The sequence below is a fragment of the Palaemon carinicauda genome, chromosome 10, assembly GCF_036898095.1.
Source record: "Palaemon carinicauda isolate YSFRI2023 chromosome 10, ASM3689809v2, whole genome shotgun sequence".
In the NCBI taxonomy this organism is placed as follows: domain Eukaryota; kingdom Metazoa; phylum Arthropoda; class Malacostraca; order Decapoda; family Palaemonidae; genus Palaemon; species Palaemon carinicauda.
In genome coordinates, this window is record NC_090734.1 from 62159652 (window position 1) to 62179414 (window position 19763).

The following is a 19763-nucleotide window of genomic DNA, read 5'->3' on the forward strand; positions in this document are numbered from 1 at the left end:
TCCACTTGGTATGGGTAGAAAAGACTGTAGTTATGGTAGGCAAATGTTATAGGAGAAGGGTACTTGAAAGTCTTGGGTAGTGCCATAAATTCTGCACTGTGGTTTCCCACTCTCTTTGGTTAGAGTTCCCTAATCTAGTATTTTTTTCTTCTTCCCGGTTTTCTAAATGACATACTGTATATGGCAGGCTTAGTAGGATCATGTTTGCCTGTTGGTTCTTCAAGAGGTTGCCTTTTCCTATCTGTTCCTCATCTTCATTTATAGTATTGTTTTTCAAAAGTATTGTTACTAACCCTACTTCAGCTGAAGTGGCTATACTGGTGGGTACTAAGCACTATATGGCTTGCTGACCCATTTTATCCGCCCTTTTGTCCAAATTTTAAGTTATATGAGTCGCTCTTTATATAGTCCTGTTTATATTGCGATTGTCGTCTTTATTACCTTCGCCAACTTCGTTGCAGCGAAGATTATGTTTTTATAGGCGTATCTTTCTATGTCGGTGTGTTTTTTATTTGTATAACTCATGAAACAAGGACAATTTGATTGGAGTTTCTGAGTGATTGGGTCAAAAGTCAAGGCCATGGTCACGGAAAGGTAAAACATGTCATTTTTGCTATATCGTGGTAAATTTTTGTCCGATTTGCATAAAACTGTTGCCAAAATGTGCATAATTTAATTGCCTATTGTATGATATACAACTTGATATAGAGATGTCATTATCCTAGTTTGAGTATTCATTTGTTTCTATGGCTGTCTGTGTATTTGTTACTTGCTTAACTTAAAAATTACTTGACCGAATCTCATGAAATTTTGTGGGATGATTAGCCATGATTCAAGAACTATTTTATTAGATTTTGGGAGGAAGAACGTACTTTTACCTTATCATGGCCGATTTTTTTTCCCAATTTGAATGGAACTAGTGCCAAAATGTGCATAACTTTTATTATACATGATACAGTGATGCCAATATCGTTGTTAGCAGTTAGGGGCCAAAAGTCAATGGGGTTAAAGAATTTGCAGGCAGTACATGAAAATGAAAGTCTTTTAGGCCATGATGACAAATTAGATGACATATGTGTTTTGCGTTTGAATACCCACAACATCATAATTTTTTTGGTTACAAAAGTTTTGGTGGCGAAGGTATGCACTCTTCTCAGTGCCCGTTCTAGTTCTTAAACTTGTTTTGAAGCATGATGAGACCTCTTTTATTGCTTTTAAGCCTTATTCTGTTTGGAGATATTGAATAAAGCCCATGATCAGTGCATCCAAGAATTTTTTATTTTTTCTAGCGTGTTATAATAATCATGGACAACATGGCACTATTAGAGAACTTATAGTTTCCTCCACACAGTATGATATTCTCTTATGCTCAGAAACTGCTTGTTCCAGGTTTAAAAACTTGATGGATTAAGGAAAACATTATGATTTGTGTGATGCATAACGAAATGCGTGTTTGTTACCTTCGCCAACTTTGTTGTCGTAAATTTTTTGTTTTGACTGGCGTTGTATTTCGATCTGTTAGTGATTCGCATAACTCAAAATCTATTTCACCGAATCTCATGAAATTTGTTGAGAATATTGGCCATAATCCGACGACAATTTCATTAGATTTAGGAAGTGATTGGGTTGAATGGGCAAGGTCAAGCTCAAGGTCACAAACTGGTCAATCGCCTTTCTTGTGATATATATGATTTAATAATATCATTATCTTCGGTAGGCTCGTTGCGCCAAGGTTATGTTTTGATGGGCATTGCCTATTTGTGTGTTTATGATATGCATAACTCAAAAACTATTTGGCAAAATCTCTCAAAATTAGTTACGAATATTGGCCATAATACAGGGACAATTGGATTATATTTTAGGAGTGATCAGAAAAAAGGCAAAGACAATGTCACAAACATGTAAAATTTAAATTACAAAACTCAAGAACTCTTGGACTAAATCTCTTGAAATTTGGTGGATGATTGGCCATGATACAAAGACAATTTGATTAGATTTTGTCAGTGATCTGGTAAAAAGGTTAAGGTCAAGGTCATAAAACGTAAGAAAGGTTTTTTTGCTATATCATGGTCAATTTGTATCCAATTTGCATGCAACTAGTGTCAAAACGTGCATAATTCAATTACCTATCTTGTGATATACAAAATAATATAGTGATGTCATCACTTTATATATATATATATATATATATATATATATATATATATATATATATATATATATATATATATATATATATATATATATAGGTATATATATATATATATATATATATATATATATATATATATATATATATATATATATATATATATATTATGTCTGTCTGTGCGTTTGTGACTCACATAACACAAAAACTATTCGACCTAATCTCATGATGTTTGGGGGGGGGGGTTGATTGATCATGCCTTAAGTACAAAATTATCAGATAATTTAGGTGATTGCGTCATAGGTCAAGGTGACGATAATGAAAAGGTAAAACGAAAATCTCTTTGGTATATCGTTGTGATTTTTTATCAGATTAGCATAACAACCAACACTTATCTTTTGTTGATAAAAGTGGTGGCGAAGGTAAGCGCTCCACCGAGTGCCTATCTAGTTAAGGACAAGTATCAGTTGGAAATAAATGCTAGTCGTATATTTGTAAATACGGTATAATGTAAGCTAATAATTCGATTATTTTTCTGTCCAGGGAAGTGCATGGTACATTGTTTACATAACATATATATATATATATATATATATATATATATATATATATATATATATATATATATATATATATATATATATATATATATATAGATATATATATATATATATATATATATATATATATATATATATGTATATATATATATATATATATATATATATATATATATATATATATATATATATATATACATATATATATATATATATATATATATATATATATATATATATATATATATATATATATATATATATATATATATATATATATATATATATATATATATATTAGAAACATTGCTGAAGATGTATATTTCATGAGAAATTCTTGATTGTAGTAATTGCTTGTGGGATTGGACTAGTAGTTGAATGTTATCAGTTACGAAATTAATCTTTTCGATGGAAAAATAAGAAATGTTTAGATTTTTTATGCATTATTATTTCTAAGTAGATGCTTATCTTTTCCTATATAATATTGGTCTCTTTATTGAGAGAAAATAAATGGAACACTGATTATTGAGTAACTTCTGTATGTTTTTTTTTTTTTTTTTTTTTTTTTTTTTTACTCTCAAGCAAGATTCTTCTCAATAAAAATAAGTTCTGTACAAAACCTTTTCTCTTTTCTGGTTTGTATATTTTGGAAGCATAAATTCAGTTTCCGGAAAAAGAATGATCGTTTTCAAAGCCCAGGCAGAATAAACATAAAAGAAAAGAAACACGACTCCTTTTTGGGCTATAACATTTTACATAACTCCAGCATTGCGCATAAATCTTACATATAAATCTATAGTTTTCATTTCATCGGACAAAAACAACTAGAAAAAAATCTCATGCTTTGTGTTATTTATGTTGAATCATTATATTTTCTTAAATAAATGAACTAAAGAATACATATCCTGTGTGCAGATGGCATGAAATAACATAGAAAGATGCATTGATTAAATGTAATTGTAAGAATATTTTAAGCAAAGTGAATGTAGATTATTGCAAGATATGTTTTCTCGTGTAAACTAAAGGATACACTAAATAGAAATATGGCTAAAATGCAGTCAAGACAGAAAACTTCATCTGTTTCTTAAAGAGACAAATAATTTATCATTTGACAATAAAAGTAGTTTCCATTGACTTCCACTTTAATCCCTGAAGCACCCTCCTATGTTAGAAATAGATTTTAGCAGATAGAATCATGTGAATGACATTTTATTTTTTGTTTTACTTCCTAATTTCAAATACGATAAAGTAATTATTTTACCTTTGTAAATAGTTTAACTACCTTATGGAAGGTTTGCTTATAGCTTGGGACCCTTCAAAGCGGATTTGGTACTATTTTTTCTACTTTAACTTTTATTTTCTCCCAATCACATCAGCTGCGGAATAAAACAATAACTTTTTGAGCATGCAGGCTTTGTGTGATATTTATATCTAATATTAATTTATGAAAATATTCTCAAGGAAAGTAAGTTAATGGTTGGTCAAAATATTAACAGAAAAAGAAAATATTTTTATATTACAAAATATAGATAATTCAATTTTGTTCAAAAGACTAGTATCTATAAAATTTAAAGCCCTATATAACATAACCTAGAAATGAAAAAATTCGCTTTTTATGATACAAATTTGTATAATTCTGCAAAAAGAGTAGTTTCATATTTTGTTGCATTTCAAATATAAAAGTTATACTAAAACCACCTGGTTTCGAATGGATTCCCCCAATTCGGCATATCTCCACAGTCAGCGGCTTTGTAATTTTGAACCAACCCGCTCTACCTCCTTACCCTCTGTCTGTTTTACTTTTTCTCTGTTTCTATATAAATTTCTATTTCCGATTATGTATCAGAAATTATTTTATGCTTTGTTCCTTACCACCTTCGAGCTAAAATTCAAGCCGTGTTTTCTATATAAGGGTTTCCTCCAATCTTGAACGTGTCATATTAGCAGGTTCGCACCCCACCACCTCGACGTTCACATGCCAGACACATATTCTGTAACATATACACACACACACACACACATACACGTACGCGCACGCACACGCACACGCACACTTGCGATGGGTGGTTCCTCTATTGCAAACTCCTCATAAGGCGCAAAACGAGAGAGAGAGAGAGAGAGAGAGAGAGAGAGAGAGAGAGAGAGAGAGAGAGAGAGAGAGAGAATGTGGAAATACACCAAGTCATATAAAAAGGGAGATGTATTGGAAGGCAGGTCTGAAATATATGGAGACATTGCATCAGTGAGGAAACCATTTACAACCATGTGCCATGCCTTACTTATAACTTGATTTTATACAAAAACTCAAACTCCTTAACTTGGAATAGATTTCATCCTAAAAAGACTTTGTTGAAAATTAGATAACTACAGGGAAATTTATTTTTTTCGATATGTTAAATTCTATGAGAGCCAAGTTTGTGCAATATATATATATATATATATATATATATATATATATATATATATATATATATATATATATATATATGTATATATATATATATATATATATATATATATATATATATATATATATATATATATATATATATATATATCATAATTCTGATTGAAGTCTATGCATTCAGCAAGAACGCTGAAAGGGATATTTACATATTCAAACTAAATACTGTCATCAATGAATTTTATTGGGGAGCTGAAGTACATCTGCTGCTTAATGTCTTCAGATTGCTGTATACACACACGGAGTTAAATACACACACCCATATATATATATATATATATATATATATATATATATATATATATATATATATATATATATATACTGTATATATATATATATATATATATATATATATATATATATATATATATATATATATATATATATATATATATATATATTTATATATATATATGAATGTATACTTATATATATATATATATATATATATATATATATATATATATATATATATATATATATATATATATATATATATATATATATATATATATATATATATATATATAGGAGGATATGATAATATACTGTATATATATATATATATATATATATATATATATATATATATATATATATATATATATATATATATATACATATATATATGTATACATCTATATATATATATATATATATATATATATATATATATATATATATATATATATATACATATATATATATATATATATATATATATATATATATATATATATATATATATATATATATATATATATATATATATATATATATATATATATATATATCATCATTCTCATCATCATCATCATCATGTCTCCCTACGCCTATCGACACAAAGGGCTTCGGTTAGATTTCCCCAGTCGTGTCTGCCTTGAGATTATAAATCAATACTTCTCCATTCATCATCTCCCACCTCGCGCTTTATAGTCCTAATCCATCTAGGCCTGGGTCTTTCAATTCTTCTAGTACCTTGTGGAGCCCAGTTAAACGTTTGGTGAACAAATCTCTAATGGGAAGTGCAGAGTATGCCCTAACAATCTCCATCTACCCCTCATCATTGCATTTCTAATCCTGTCCTGCCCTTCAACTCAATATCCTTCTGGGGGCTTTATCATCAAATCTACTGAATCTATTGTTAATTGATTCATTGTCATACCATGACTCATGTCCAAAGAGTAACACCGATCTCACTAAACTGATATATAATCTGATTTCTATATAAATTTTTATAGATTTTATTTCCAAATTTTACATAACCTAGCCATTTCCTGATTTGCTTTTTTTAATCTTTCACTAAACTCTAAATTCTAAAGACCCTGTTTAGGAGATCATTGTTCCTAAATACTTAGATAATTCTACCTCATTAATCCTTTCTTCCTCCAATATTATTTCATCCTCCATTGCATACTCCGTTCTCATCATTTCTGTCTTTCTTCTATTTATCTTTAGCCTCACCTCGTGTGATATTTCATGCATTCTGGTAAGCAAGCATTGCAAATCCTGTGGTATTTTGCTAAGAAGGACAGCATCATCAGCATATTCTAGGTCTCATAAATTTCTATCACCAATCCAGTCCAATCCATCTCCACCATCTCTGACTGTTTTACACATTACAAAGTCCATGAGGAGGATGACCAACATAAGTGACAATACTTTCCCTTGGAGTACTCAGCTGTTCACTGTAAATTCACCTGATAAGACTCCATTAGCATTAACTTTGTACTTGCTATGCACATGAACACACTTAATCAAATTTACACATTTAAGAGGCATTTCATAATAACGCAGGATTCTCCACAAAATTCGCCAGTGCACACTATCAAAGGCTTTTTCATAGTCCACAAATACCATCAAAAGGGATTTATATATTTTACGCATTGCTGTACAACATGTCTCAAAATGAAAATTTGGTTAGCGCAACTTCTACCTTTCCTAAATTCTGCTTGTTCATCTCTCAGCTTTTCATGAATCTTTCTTTCCAGTCCCTTAAGAATAAGCATACTATATATTTTCATAACAACTGACGTAAGTGTTATGCCTCTGTAATTATTGCAATCAGTTAGGACTCCCTTTTTAACTAGTTTCACCAACACTCCTAACTCCCATTCATCAGGTTTTGACTCTTCATGCCATATCCTACAAAATAATCTTGTAAGTAGTCTGGGACTCAATTAATTTCCAGCCAGTATCATCAAAGCAGTTATTCCATCGTATCCAGGGGCTTTCCATCTCTTTATTTCTTTTAGGATAGCTTCGACTTCAAACACACTGAATTCATTCATGGGCATATCAAGGTCTTCATTAGCTTCAGGTATATCAATCAAATTATTACGTTCATATAACCTATTCATAACCTCACTAAAGTGTTCCATCCAACATTGTCTTTCTTCATCTGCTGTTGCTATAACAGAGCCATCTCTCTTTTTGATGGTTATATGCTTCTTCCTCTTTGCCCCAGTCGAGATTTCATCAATAATTCTATGAGCAATTCTCACACCATGGCCACTTCCAGAATTCCTTGCTTTGTCGGCCTCATCTGCATTGCTGTCTAGATAATCTCTCCAGTCATTTCTGGCTTTTATTTTCACCTCGCTGTCAATACTGGAATAATTAGCATGATATACTTTGTAATTTTCATTACTTCCTCGAAAACTTTCAACTATAAATTTTTGTCTTTGTCTCATTATAGTATCCCAAGTATCCTTCGATATCCATGGCTTTCTCCTTGTAGATGTTTGTCCCAATACTTCACTACCAACTAACTGATATATGTTTTTAATATCACACCATTCTTCATTAATTATCTGTTCTTTGTCTCTTAAATTCTCTAAGACTACAAATCGATTCCCTACCTTCAATTTCAAATGTTTCTCTGTGCTCATACTCTAGAAGCTTAGTTGTAACAAACCTAGGTATTCCATCTATCTTTCTGTTGGGTGCGTTCAGCAAGTTAAAGCAAATGGAGAGTGAATTTATGAAATATAGTAAGTGAAACACGTTGTCGATGCCCTCTCTGTGATTAAGATCAACGCGGTCCACCTGGGGATCGACTGTGCAAACCTTGCCATAGAACAGCAGAACGACCCAGAGGCCCAAGGCTATAGTACGACAGCACCAATGCTACAGAAGAAGGATATTCCCCTCGGACCGGCCTGGAAAAACCATCCTCTGCGACACCAGCCTATGGATTCCTGCCTCCTGTAGATGGAAGATCTCTGACGTCATCCACGGATTATCTCATCCCTCAGGTCGCACTACAGCCCATCTTTTATCCGAGAAATTCATCTGGCAAAAAATCAAGCAAGACACCCGTGAGTGGGTGAGAACCTGCATTAATAGCCAGACGAGTAAGATAAATCGCCATACTGAGTCGGGAGCCGGCAATTTTCCCCAACCCAAGAGACGATTCGGACACCTCCACACGGACATCATGGGACCTCTGACACCTTCAGGCTCTGGAAGATACCTCCTGAAGATCGTTGAACACTCCACTAGATGGTTAGAAGCAACTCCGATGTCCGAAGCAACCTCCCATGCCTGTGCCGAAGCTCTCCCGTCCAGTCAGATCAGCCGCTTCGGTGTCCCTGACGATGTCACGATGGCCCAAGGTTCCACTTTCTTGTTAGAGATCTGGCTCTCTCTGGCAAACCTAATGGGAATGACACTCCACAGCACCACGGCATACAAACCTGCAGCGAACGGCATGATTGAGAGAGCTCACCGCACTCTCAGGTCAGCCCTGATGGCGAGATGTACGGACGAACATTGGAAAGCGCAACTCCCGTGGGTCCTCCTTGGCCTCCACACTGCTCCCAGGGGAGACAGCGAACCTTCTCCGCAGGAGAATGTCTACTGCAAGTTCTTTCCTGCAACTATTGACGACACCAAGCAGGATCACCTGAGAGAAATCTCCGGGAAATTCAGACAATGCTTGAAAACATACGAGGATAGGACCAGATACTTCACGCCCAAGAACCTAGACGACTGCAACTACGTCTTCATCCAGTTTGATGCTCACCGCCAACCTCTGACTAGACCTTATCATGACCTTACGAGGTTGTGAGAAGAGCAGCCAAATCTTTCCTCTTGAAGGTCCACGGACAAGGAGATTGGGTCAAGATTGACCGATTAAAACCAGCATACCTTGTAAGTAACAAGAAGATCACTGCGGGCCCTGGTTGACCAAGGATTCCACCTCAGAACAAATCATCTACTAGACGGGAGGAAACCACGCAACGACAGGGGAAAACTATTCCTCCGAAGCAGACCAACCTTCCTCTCCGTTAAAGCACCAGAGGGCAATTACATCACCCTACACAATGCAAGGATTAATTGCATCAACCATCTCCAGTGCCCCCTGTCTGAGGGTGAAGTACTTGAAAGGACATCGTCTTAGTTGCGGTATTTCCTCCCCCTGGACACTTTTCTGTATATTATAACTTTATTATTTATTCCGCAGCGAGGATTTTTGTATAATGGTGTTGTGCTCTTTGAGAGCTTTATTTTCATGTATAATAATGTATGTTTTATTAGGCTACCGCCTTGGTATTTATAATTTATATTTGAATGAAAACACAAATGATTTTGGCAGTTGGATATGTTTCCCTCCCAGGTTACTTATCCCTCCACTCTCTGTATTATAGTGACTGTTGCATGTTCAGTAAATGGCCAGTCTCTCTCTGCTTGTCTTATTATCCTTACTATATATATATATATATATATATATATATATATATATATATATATATATATATATATATATATATATATATATATATATATATGTATATATATATATATATATATATATATATATATATATATATATATATATATATATATATATATATATATATATATACTTTTATATATATATATATATATATATATATATATATATATATATATATATATATATATATATATATATATATATATATATATATATATATATATATATATATATATATTTATATTATATATACTGAATATGTATATGTATATACAGTATATATATATATATATATATATATATATATATATATATATATATATATATATATATATGTATATATATATATATATATATATATATATATATATATATATATATATATATATATATATATATATATAAGTATATATATTATATATATGTACATATATACATATATATATATATATATATATATATATATATATATATATATATATATATATCTATATATATATATATATATATATATATATATATATATATATATATATATATATATATATATAGATATATATATATATATATATATATATATATATATATATATATATATATATATATATATATATTTATTTTTTTATTATATATACTGTATATGCATATGTATATATATATATATATATATATATATATATATATATATATATATATATATATATATATATATATATATATATATATATATATATATATATATACACGTGTGTAACTATCGTAACTATCATATAATTACATAACTATTTATGATTCCAATGCCATGTAATAATAATAATAATAATAATAATAATAATAATAATATTAATAACAATAACAAATATAATGATAATTACAATAGTAATAACTAGCAGCAACATCGGACGGATATTGTTACTGAGAAAAGCTTTATCTCTTTTTTTGTGTCGGTCACTATCATGCGTTTCACTGAAATGTTGCTACATTTAACATCATATTGAAGAAGGTTATATGATAGCTGTGTATTTTCAATTGTATATATTACCCTGAAATTTGGTACGAATAGAGAAACTATATTTTCAATCAATCGCTGAAAGTTTAATTGGATATGTGAGTTATTCTTGGAACCATTAACTCCACTGTTAAAAATAACCATTCAACCAATAACCAAATGAACGTTTTCATGGCTTTTCTATTAAAGATATCAACATTGAACTTGGTATAGATAACGTAAATATCAATTCCATAAATCCCTGAAAATCTCATTTATATTAGTGAAGTATTCTACCAGTAATTTGGTGCGCCGCTGATAATCGGCGTCCCGCTGATATTGAAAAATGTTTATCGATACTTTTCATGGCAAGTATCAATACGAGAATTAGTATAAACATAATTCAACAACACAAATCAAACCCTGTAAAAATCATATGGATATCTGTAAAACTCTATTTGTAGTTTGATACTCTGTATTGATTTTCTAGCTAAAACTTGTCGATTAAGAACAACGGTAACAGCCAGGGCATGCCCATATCTGGTATGAACATGAAAATTGACAGAAACAAAGCCTATATATCTATTTAAAAATCCCTTGCAATGTCATTTGAATATGTTTATTGGTATAGGAGTTTTAGACCTGGCCTCTGAAAATAGCTGCTTCCCCCACTGCACGACAATAATATAAGGGAATGTCTGGGCTACGGGATGACTGGGCTATGGGTTGCGTGAGATTTGTTCGCAGAAATTATGGCATTTCATCAAAGGTTTTTCACTTCGTTCGCGACAATAAAACATGTTTTGGAAAAAGATTTGCAGAGGTGAACATCAGGATGTGCAGTGTGGCTATTAGGTACTAACAGAGAAGCGAGATGGTTGCAGCTAATGCTTTTTCAACAAGACAATGAGTTTATATGCCGACATTTGAGAGCATGAATGACACATAATTCCAACATTATAAAATATGCTTAGAAAAATCAAACAAGCTTCTATTGTCAGTTCTTGGGAGAACGAGAGAAAAAAACAATAAGGTTACAGTGTAAAAGCATGTACAAAACACGTGAGGTACTTTTTGATGTGGGTAATGGGCCTATGAGTACTACATCAATGTTAATATGGGAAAAACCACTCTGGGATTAAGTAAAGGTGCCCACTCCTCAATCCATATACCAATGAACCTTTGAAGCTTAGATTTTAGTACAGGCAAGTATCCAATTGTTAGCATGCTTAGTAATACCATGCCAAAGGAACTTAATTTCCAGCAGCGTTGCAGTAGATCGGAGTGAGGGATGTGAAAGGCCATGGATGTAATCGAACACCTGTCGGCGCATGGGGATAGTATCACCGGTCACGGCCTACACGTACTAACATCACAGGGGAAGGTGGCATTGGAGTCATCAAGGTGATATCTTCCCAATAGAAAGAGGTCCAGGAGGTCCTGCATGTGCTGAAGGTTGCAGTTATATTCAGCCAGGGCAGAGAGGCGCTAGCATTGATGGGCGAGCCAGGCTTTGAACTGTTGAGTGAAGGTGCTCACCGGGGGCATGTGGTCCATGCGAATGACGAAGGGTATACCTCTAAAAAGTTATGAAACTGTCGGAGAGCCAAATGTACTACCAGCAATTTGTAGTTGAAGATAGAGTAGCCAGATTCTGCTTTGGAAAGTTTTCTGCTAAAAAAAAGAAAAAAAAAACCTAGAGTACTACACTAATAGCAACGTCACTGTCAATGCTGGAGAGAAGGAGAGGGGCATGCAGCACGGGAATTAAGAGAGCAGCAGTTGATCAGGAATTTTTTGCACTGCAGAAGAATACTCCTGACTGGTACCCCACTTCAGGTGCTTTGTCTTGCCCATGAGGGAGGCTCTAGTAGAGGGGAGAAAGAGTGGTGGTGATGGCTGAGAGGAGACCTGTAATAATAGATGATGTTGCCCAAGAACTCCTGTAATGCTTTGACGGTCGATGGCAGGAGAAAGTTCTGAACAGCTGCTAACTTCCCAGGAAGCGGATGGACACCTTCAGGAGAAATCCGTTGCCATTAAAAATGATACTTTGGTGGCACCAAAAGTACATTTGTCGTACCGGACTACAGGGCCCTTCTGTAGCAGGTTGCTAAGAATAATGCGTAGGATACATAGCTGTTCTTCTTTGGAGGAAGAGAAAACAAGTATTTCATCCATGTGACATGCGCAAAGTGGGAGGTCTCCTGAGATGCCATCCATGAGGTGTTAAAAAGTGGCCGCAGCAATACAAAGCTCAAAACTGGATTAATTGAATGTGTAAATACTGAAAGGGTAGTAATAGCGACCTTGGGGAAGTCTTCAGGGTACAAAGTTACTAGATACTACCATTAAAGGGGTCGAGAGAGGAGAACACCATACTTTTGTGCAAGTAGGAGGTATTGTCAGCAATGTTGGGGAAAGGGACTGTATCCGTCTGCATTTTCAAACACCTATAAGTCCCACAAGAGTGCAAGAGGCCATCCTTCTTAAGTACTGTAAGTAGGTTTAACGACCATGGGCTTTTAGCCTTCTGGTAAAGACCCACTTCATTCCTTTTGGCAAGCATTTGTTTAGCAGCTGCCAAACGATCTTGGATCAGATTCCTTAATCTAGGAAACACAGCTGGCTCCGTCATCTTGATAAGGTGATGAATACCATTCTTTGCAGAAACCATGAGTGTTTGGCAAAATTCTGGACGGAAGACTTACCTCGTCTGACATGAGAATATGGGCATAGACATCCATGGGCAAGCTGAAGTGGAGGTTGAGATCGGAGGGGCCAGTTGAAGAGGTGTTGATGAGTAAGAATCTGCGGCGACTATCCGTCGATGAGTTACATCAACCTGGAGGTAGAGATTGGAGAGGAAATCCGCACCAAGGATTGGCAGTATGACGTCAGCAATGAAAAACTGACAATAATATTTGTCACTCCCAGATGATAGTGTAAGTGCCTCATACCTGTGGGATGGGATCCAGATCCGTTGGCGGCTACCAGGCACACGTCAGCAGAATCAGAATGAATACTTCGTTTTCTGGAAAGTGCCCTTGCTAGAAGAGAATGGCAAACAACAGTGTTTGCCAAACTCTTCGACCACATATCTACATCATGTAAAAAAAAAAAAAGATCAGTAATAGGCGAGGCCACCGCCACAAGCAATGGCCTATTTATAAGATTTTTACCACTGACAACAGTTCGCACATTTCTTTGCAGTAGCTCCAAATCTTGAGTGGTAACAGCATAACTGAGGTCGATGGGCGTCAGTAGGTGGCTTTAGAGGTCGTTCATTGTGGTGTGAGCAAGGGGCAGCATATGTCACTGCTCTATCACGACAAGGGGTGGTTGTCTATGTGCTACAGTTTCCATGTCAGCTTCCTTTGATATTGAATAGTTATTCTCTTCGTTGCGAGTGGAGCGTTGATGAAGGTTTTGAAGATGGTGAAATGGCTATCCATAACGGTTATCAGATCCTTCATGGGTGACGTATTGACATTGGGGATAGCATTAAGCACAGGTTCCGGTAGGCATCATACTAAAGGGTATGAAGAAGGTTTACCTCCACAGGAGAGCCATATGCAGAAGTTTGCAGGCAAGTAATACTGATCATTTCCCTGATGGCAAGTGAAACCTTTTGCTCACCCTAACTTTTGTTGAGAAAGCTTATAGAGCTTGCATATATAAGCAGCTGGTGATTGTGAATACCACCCCAGAAGGTATGTTTTTATGGTGTTATACGCTATAAGGTGGCTCCTCGGTTGCAAAGTCAATTGGAGACTTCCAAGAGAGTGTCCTCGTGGCAATCTGTGCTTGGTGCTTGAATGAGTCATGCTCTTGATGTGAAACTGATCCTTGGCGATCTGAAATCAGGCAAATGATTATGTACTGGCAAATGGGGGTAGTTTCATGGATATGGCTTATATATAAGAGTCAGGGTCGGTGGGCAGCATCGTTAAGCAGTAGAGCACAGCAGGGAGAGGAAAGGCAAGAAGGAACTGGTCCTCCAACAGTTATCATTTGTGCAAGGTGGCTGGTAAGTACTAGCAGAGAGGCAAGATGAATGCAATGACGTTTATCCAACAACACAACGAGCTTTTATACAGACACTGGATAGCAAGAATGACTCATAATTAAAACATTATAAAACATGCGACATCAAGCTTTGACAGGTTTCTTCTATAAGTATGGGGAGAGGGAGATATATAAAAAAATAATACTACAGTGTCGGAGCATGTATAAAACTCGTCAAGTAAAAGGAAAAGAATCTTTCAAGGGGTCTCACTAACTCACCACGCTTCGTAGTATCTATGATTCCCATGATAGTAGTGCTGGGAAAAATTTATTTTGGGTGCCAACTGAAGGAAGGTGCCAGCAAAATAAACCATCTGATGAGCATGGATGACATCATGGAGACATGTTAATCCATAAAGTAAGAATTGTATCAGGAGACATCAAGGTGGAGTTTGGAATAGAAAATTATGATCTAGTTAAAATAGAAAAAGTAAAAGTAACAAGGACTGATGGAAAAACGTTGCCATATGGAAACGTCATCGAAGTCGTAGATAAAGCAGACTATAAATAACTCGGGGTAATAGAAGGAGAAACAATAAATCACCAAGAGATGAAGAAAAAGATTAGAGGAGAATACCTGCAAAGAGTCAAATCTGTAAAGAAGAAATGCCTTTAATTTAGAAATATGGTAAACACTATAAACACCTGTGTAATGCCAGTAATCAGATACAGTCCTGGAATAGTGGAATGGAAGAAGTCAGAGTTATGGAACATGTATAGAAAAACTAAAAGTAATGAACATGTACAGTGCACTCACCAAAGTGCGAACATTGACATGCTCTCTATACCAAGCAGACATATTCAACGAGCAGTAGACAGCACAAGCATATCGCCAAAGTTCAGGAAATATATGGCAAAAGAAGAAGCCAACAACCAAATAGCCAGAAATTGTCAATCATTTGCCCTGAATCAGTATAAGAAACGTTATGATACAATCTCTGTATAAAATAATAGATGCAAAGTAGCAATAAATGGTACGAACATCAACCTCAAGATGTTGTTGTAAATCATCGGGCTTAACTACTCTGGGACTACAGTATAATGATGGACATGACAATACAAGCACATCGAATAAAAAGCAAAAGTATCACTCATAGATGTCCCAGTACCCAGGGACTTACGAGTGGAGGATAAGTGGATAGAGAAAATAGAAAAGTACTAATACTTACGAACTAGATTGAGACGGCTATGGAATATGCTAGTAGAAGTAGTTCCAATATTCATAGGAGCACAAAGGATCATACTTAAGTCATCGAAAGGAATCTTGGGAAGGTAGAAGGCAATATAGCCACAAGAATTGTGAAAAATAGTGTGCTACTTAGAACAGCACAAATAGTGAGGAAAGTGTATAATTCCTAAGGAAGCTGGAAGTAATCAGGAACCCTACACTATAAACCACCAGTTATTATTATTATTATTATTATTATTATTATTATTATTATTATTATTATTATTATTATTATTATTATTATTATTATGTAAGCTAGAGACCCCTCTTTTAGAAGCATGTTACAATCACTAGGGCTCCAACAGGGCAAGTGGCCCAGTATGGAAAGGAAATAATATAAACCAAATATGATCAGTAATAAATAAATAAAAAATATTGAATATACCCTGGACAGGTATCGTTCTTAGACACCCCTATTTAGGTATTTAGGGGTCGAGCTCGACCCCGACTCCAAAAAAAAATCAGGAAAAATTTAGTTATGCATCAATCTGTATTGTTTGACATGCTAAAATTACTTCAAAGAATGGTAAAAACTGCTGAAAATATAAATGATACCCATATACAAAATAACTATTTATTGGAAATATATTAAAAATTTAAGTATACCAAAAAAAGACTTGACATAAATATTCACAAAAAATAAAAATATACATATACACATAAATCCCTTTAGGGACACCTTCTTAGATGGCAAAGCAACAGCGTGTAATTACTGGAAATGAGTTGGACCCATAGAAGTCAAGATCTGAAATGAAAAAAAGGGCCAAAAAACTAGTCCAAGTTTCACACATTTTTTCTGGTACCTAAATGAAATAGGAAGAGGCTAATTTCTTTATAGAATAAACTCATATTATCCTAGAACAGAAATACATAATAAAATGTGCACTAAGATGTAATTTACTGTTATATCAGGGGCAAAATCTAAAGGTCATTTTTTGACGGCCTAGTTTCACAATGTAAACTTCTTATGAAAATCATTGTATCTCCTATAAAATATGATATTTATGCATTAAAATATACCAAAATATCACGAATTCTATACAGAACAAGAATATATAGAGATATGCCAACTTACCTTTCGGGAATGTCAACAAAATGACCGCAGACCGCAACAACTCTTACAGCCCAATCTACCACTTGAAATGGAGAATGGGTATGTAAATTTCAAGGTGTTATTTATTTATCTAATTATTAGTGGATTGGAATAAAACTGATATGATGGCTTTCTGGATGTTTGACAATTATTTTTATCATATAAAATTTAAATTCTTTGAAATAAATTTTAGATAAAAAATGGGTGATATCTATTTTGTAAAGATAAAAATTTCAGTATTTATACAAACAAGTAGTAAATAAAGAAAGTTTCATGATTTAACCTAGCTATAACTATCAGGTACAGTTCAGATACAAGACAGTTTGAAGCTATAGACACACAGGCTTTCTGCTCCTCAAACAAGTGGTATTTGTCATGTGGTCAGTCTTAGGTGGGCAGCTATGACAGCGAGTCCTTTCAGGAAGCTTGATGTGACCAACACAAAATTGATACCATACTTACAGCCAGAGAAAATAGAATTAGTAACTAATAAAAGTAAAAGGATATCAAATAGCAAATCGGTAGCCAAATGAAATCAAAATAAGAAACTGCTGACCAATAAAAAGTAAAATAATATCAAATTATTATATATACATAAACTATGATCTATAATAATAATAATAATAATAATAATAATAATAATAATAATAATAATAATAATAATAATAATAAAACACTATATAAATCAATTTCAAGTACCTAATACACATAAGAAAAATATTTACAAATACGAAGGAGAAATTATCAGAGAAATAAATATCAAACACATGAGGTTACAAGCTCCATATTATCATCAACATCTCTTTTTAACTCCATTAGAAATGTGTTGATGACATCTATGCCGAGGGAATACTGCTTGCTGGCCATTATTGAAGATAAATTCAAAATAAATAGAAAACAATCAGAAATTTGCAAAAAAAAAAAAAAAAAAAAATCATAAATTAGCATTTGAGGGAAAATGGACCTCATGGCAATATATGGCATCTAAGCCAAAACCAATGTCATGCAAGTGGTAGACACACCATCCACCCACTCTTTCCAACTATAAAGAACCAAACAAGTATCAACACTGTTCGACAATTCATAATTATGTAATAACTTTGCTGTTTGATCACTTACCCCTATTTAGGTATTTCAGGGTCGAGGTCGACCCCTGGGGGGGGGGGGGGGGGGTAAAAAAAATGGGGAAGGAGGGAAGTTAGACGAAAATCAGTCCTAAAGCAGACAATGGCATTTAGACTAGTCACCCCTTGCAGGTCGATCACTTCCATATTCGAGACAGCTGATGATTTATGGCAAAAAAACAAGTTTTGAACATGCTGTAGGGGTCGCGTACGACCCATCATACCTGTCCAGGGTAGATCAACAACCCCTGTCTTAAACAAACTATAATGAGAAACTTATGTTAGCCTGTTCAACATAAAAGCATTTGCAGCAAGTTTGAGCTTCTTAAGTTCCACAAATTCAATTGCAAGATTAGGAACATCATTCAATAATGTGGTTATAGTTTCAATAAAATTCTAGAATACTGTATAGGAATCTGAGGTGTCTTCAGTTTGTTATTAAGCTGATGGGCAGTATTTTTCCAATCTGCAAATTAGTGTTTAGTGTACATAATTCTTGTATATATGTTTGTGTTATTTCAGTTTTCATCATCATTATGAATATTTATTATCCATACAAAATTCATAGTTCCTTTCCAAGAAGTCATAATGCGACATGATCTAAATTCGATATTACTTCCAAGATCCACGCTCAAAAAAAAAAATTGCATTTTTTATATACTTTTCGAACTTGAGGACATCGCCTTAAGCTTATTTAACCACCAAAATATTTTCAAATATCGAATGGAAAAAAAAATAACTCTTAATGAATTTATTTTGCTGCAGGCTCTATAAAGATTTTCAGACTGCATATTTACAGTGTAATCCAATATTAATTCTTGATACTTCCCTCTTTCCCAATACAGGAGAAGGAAGATTCCTTGACGGGAATAAGTTACTCAGGCGAGATGCGTCGGGTTTATATTATCTGGATTTTGAGGGATTTTGGAAAGTTCTCAAGAAACTTCCTGAAGTAAATTTCATTTATGAATGAAACGGATATAGTTTTAAGTGTGTGGTTATTCATATATATAGAAAATATATATATATATATATATATATATATATATATATATATATATATATATATATATATATATATATATATATATATATATATATATATATATATATATATATATATATATATATATATATATATATATATATATATATATATATATATATATATATATATATATATATATATATATATATATATATATATATATATATATATATATATATATATATATATATATATATATATATATATATATATATATATATATATATATATATATATATATATATATATATATATATATATATATATATATATATATATATATATATATATATATAT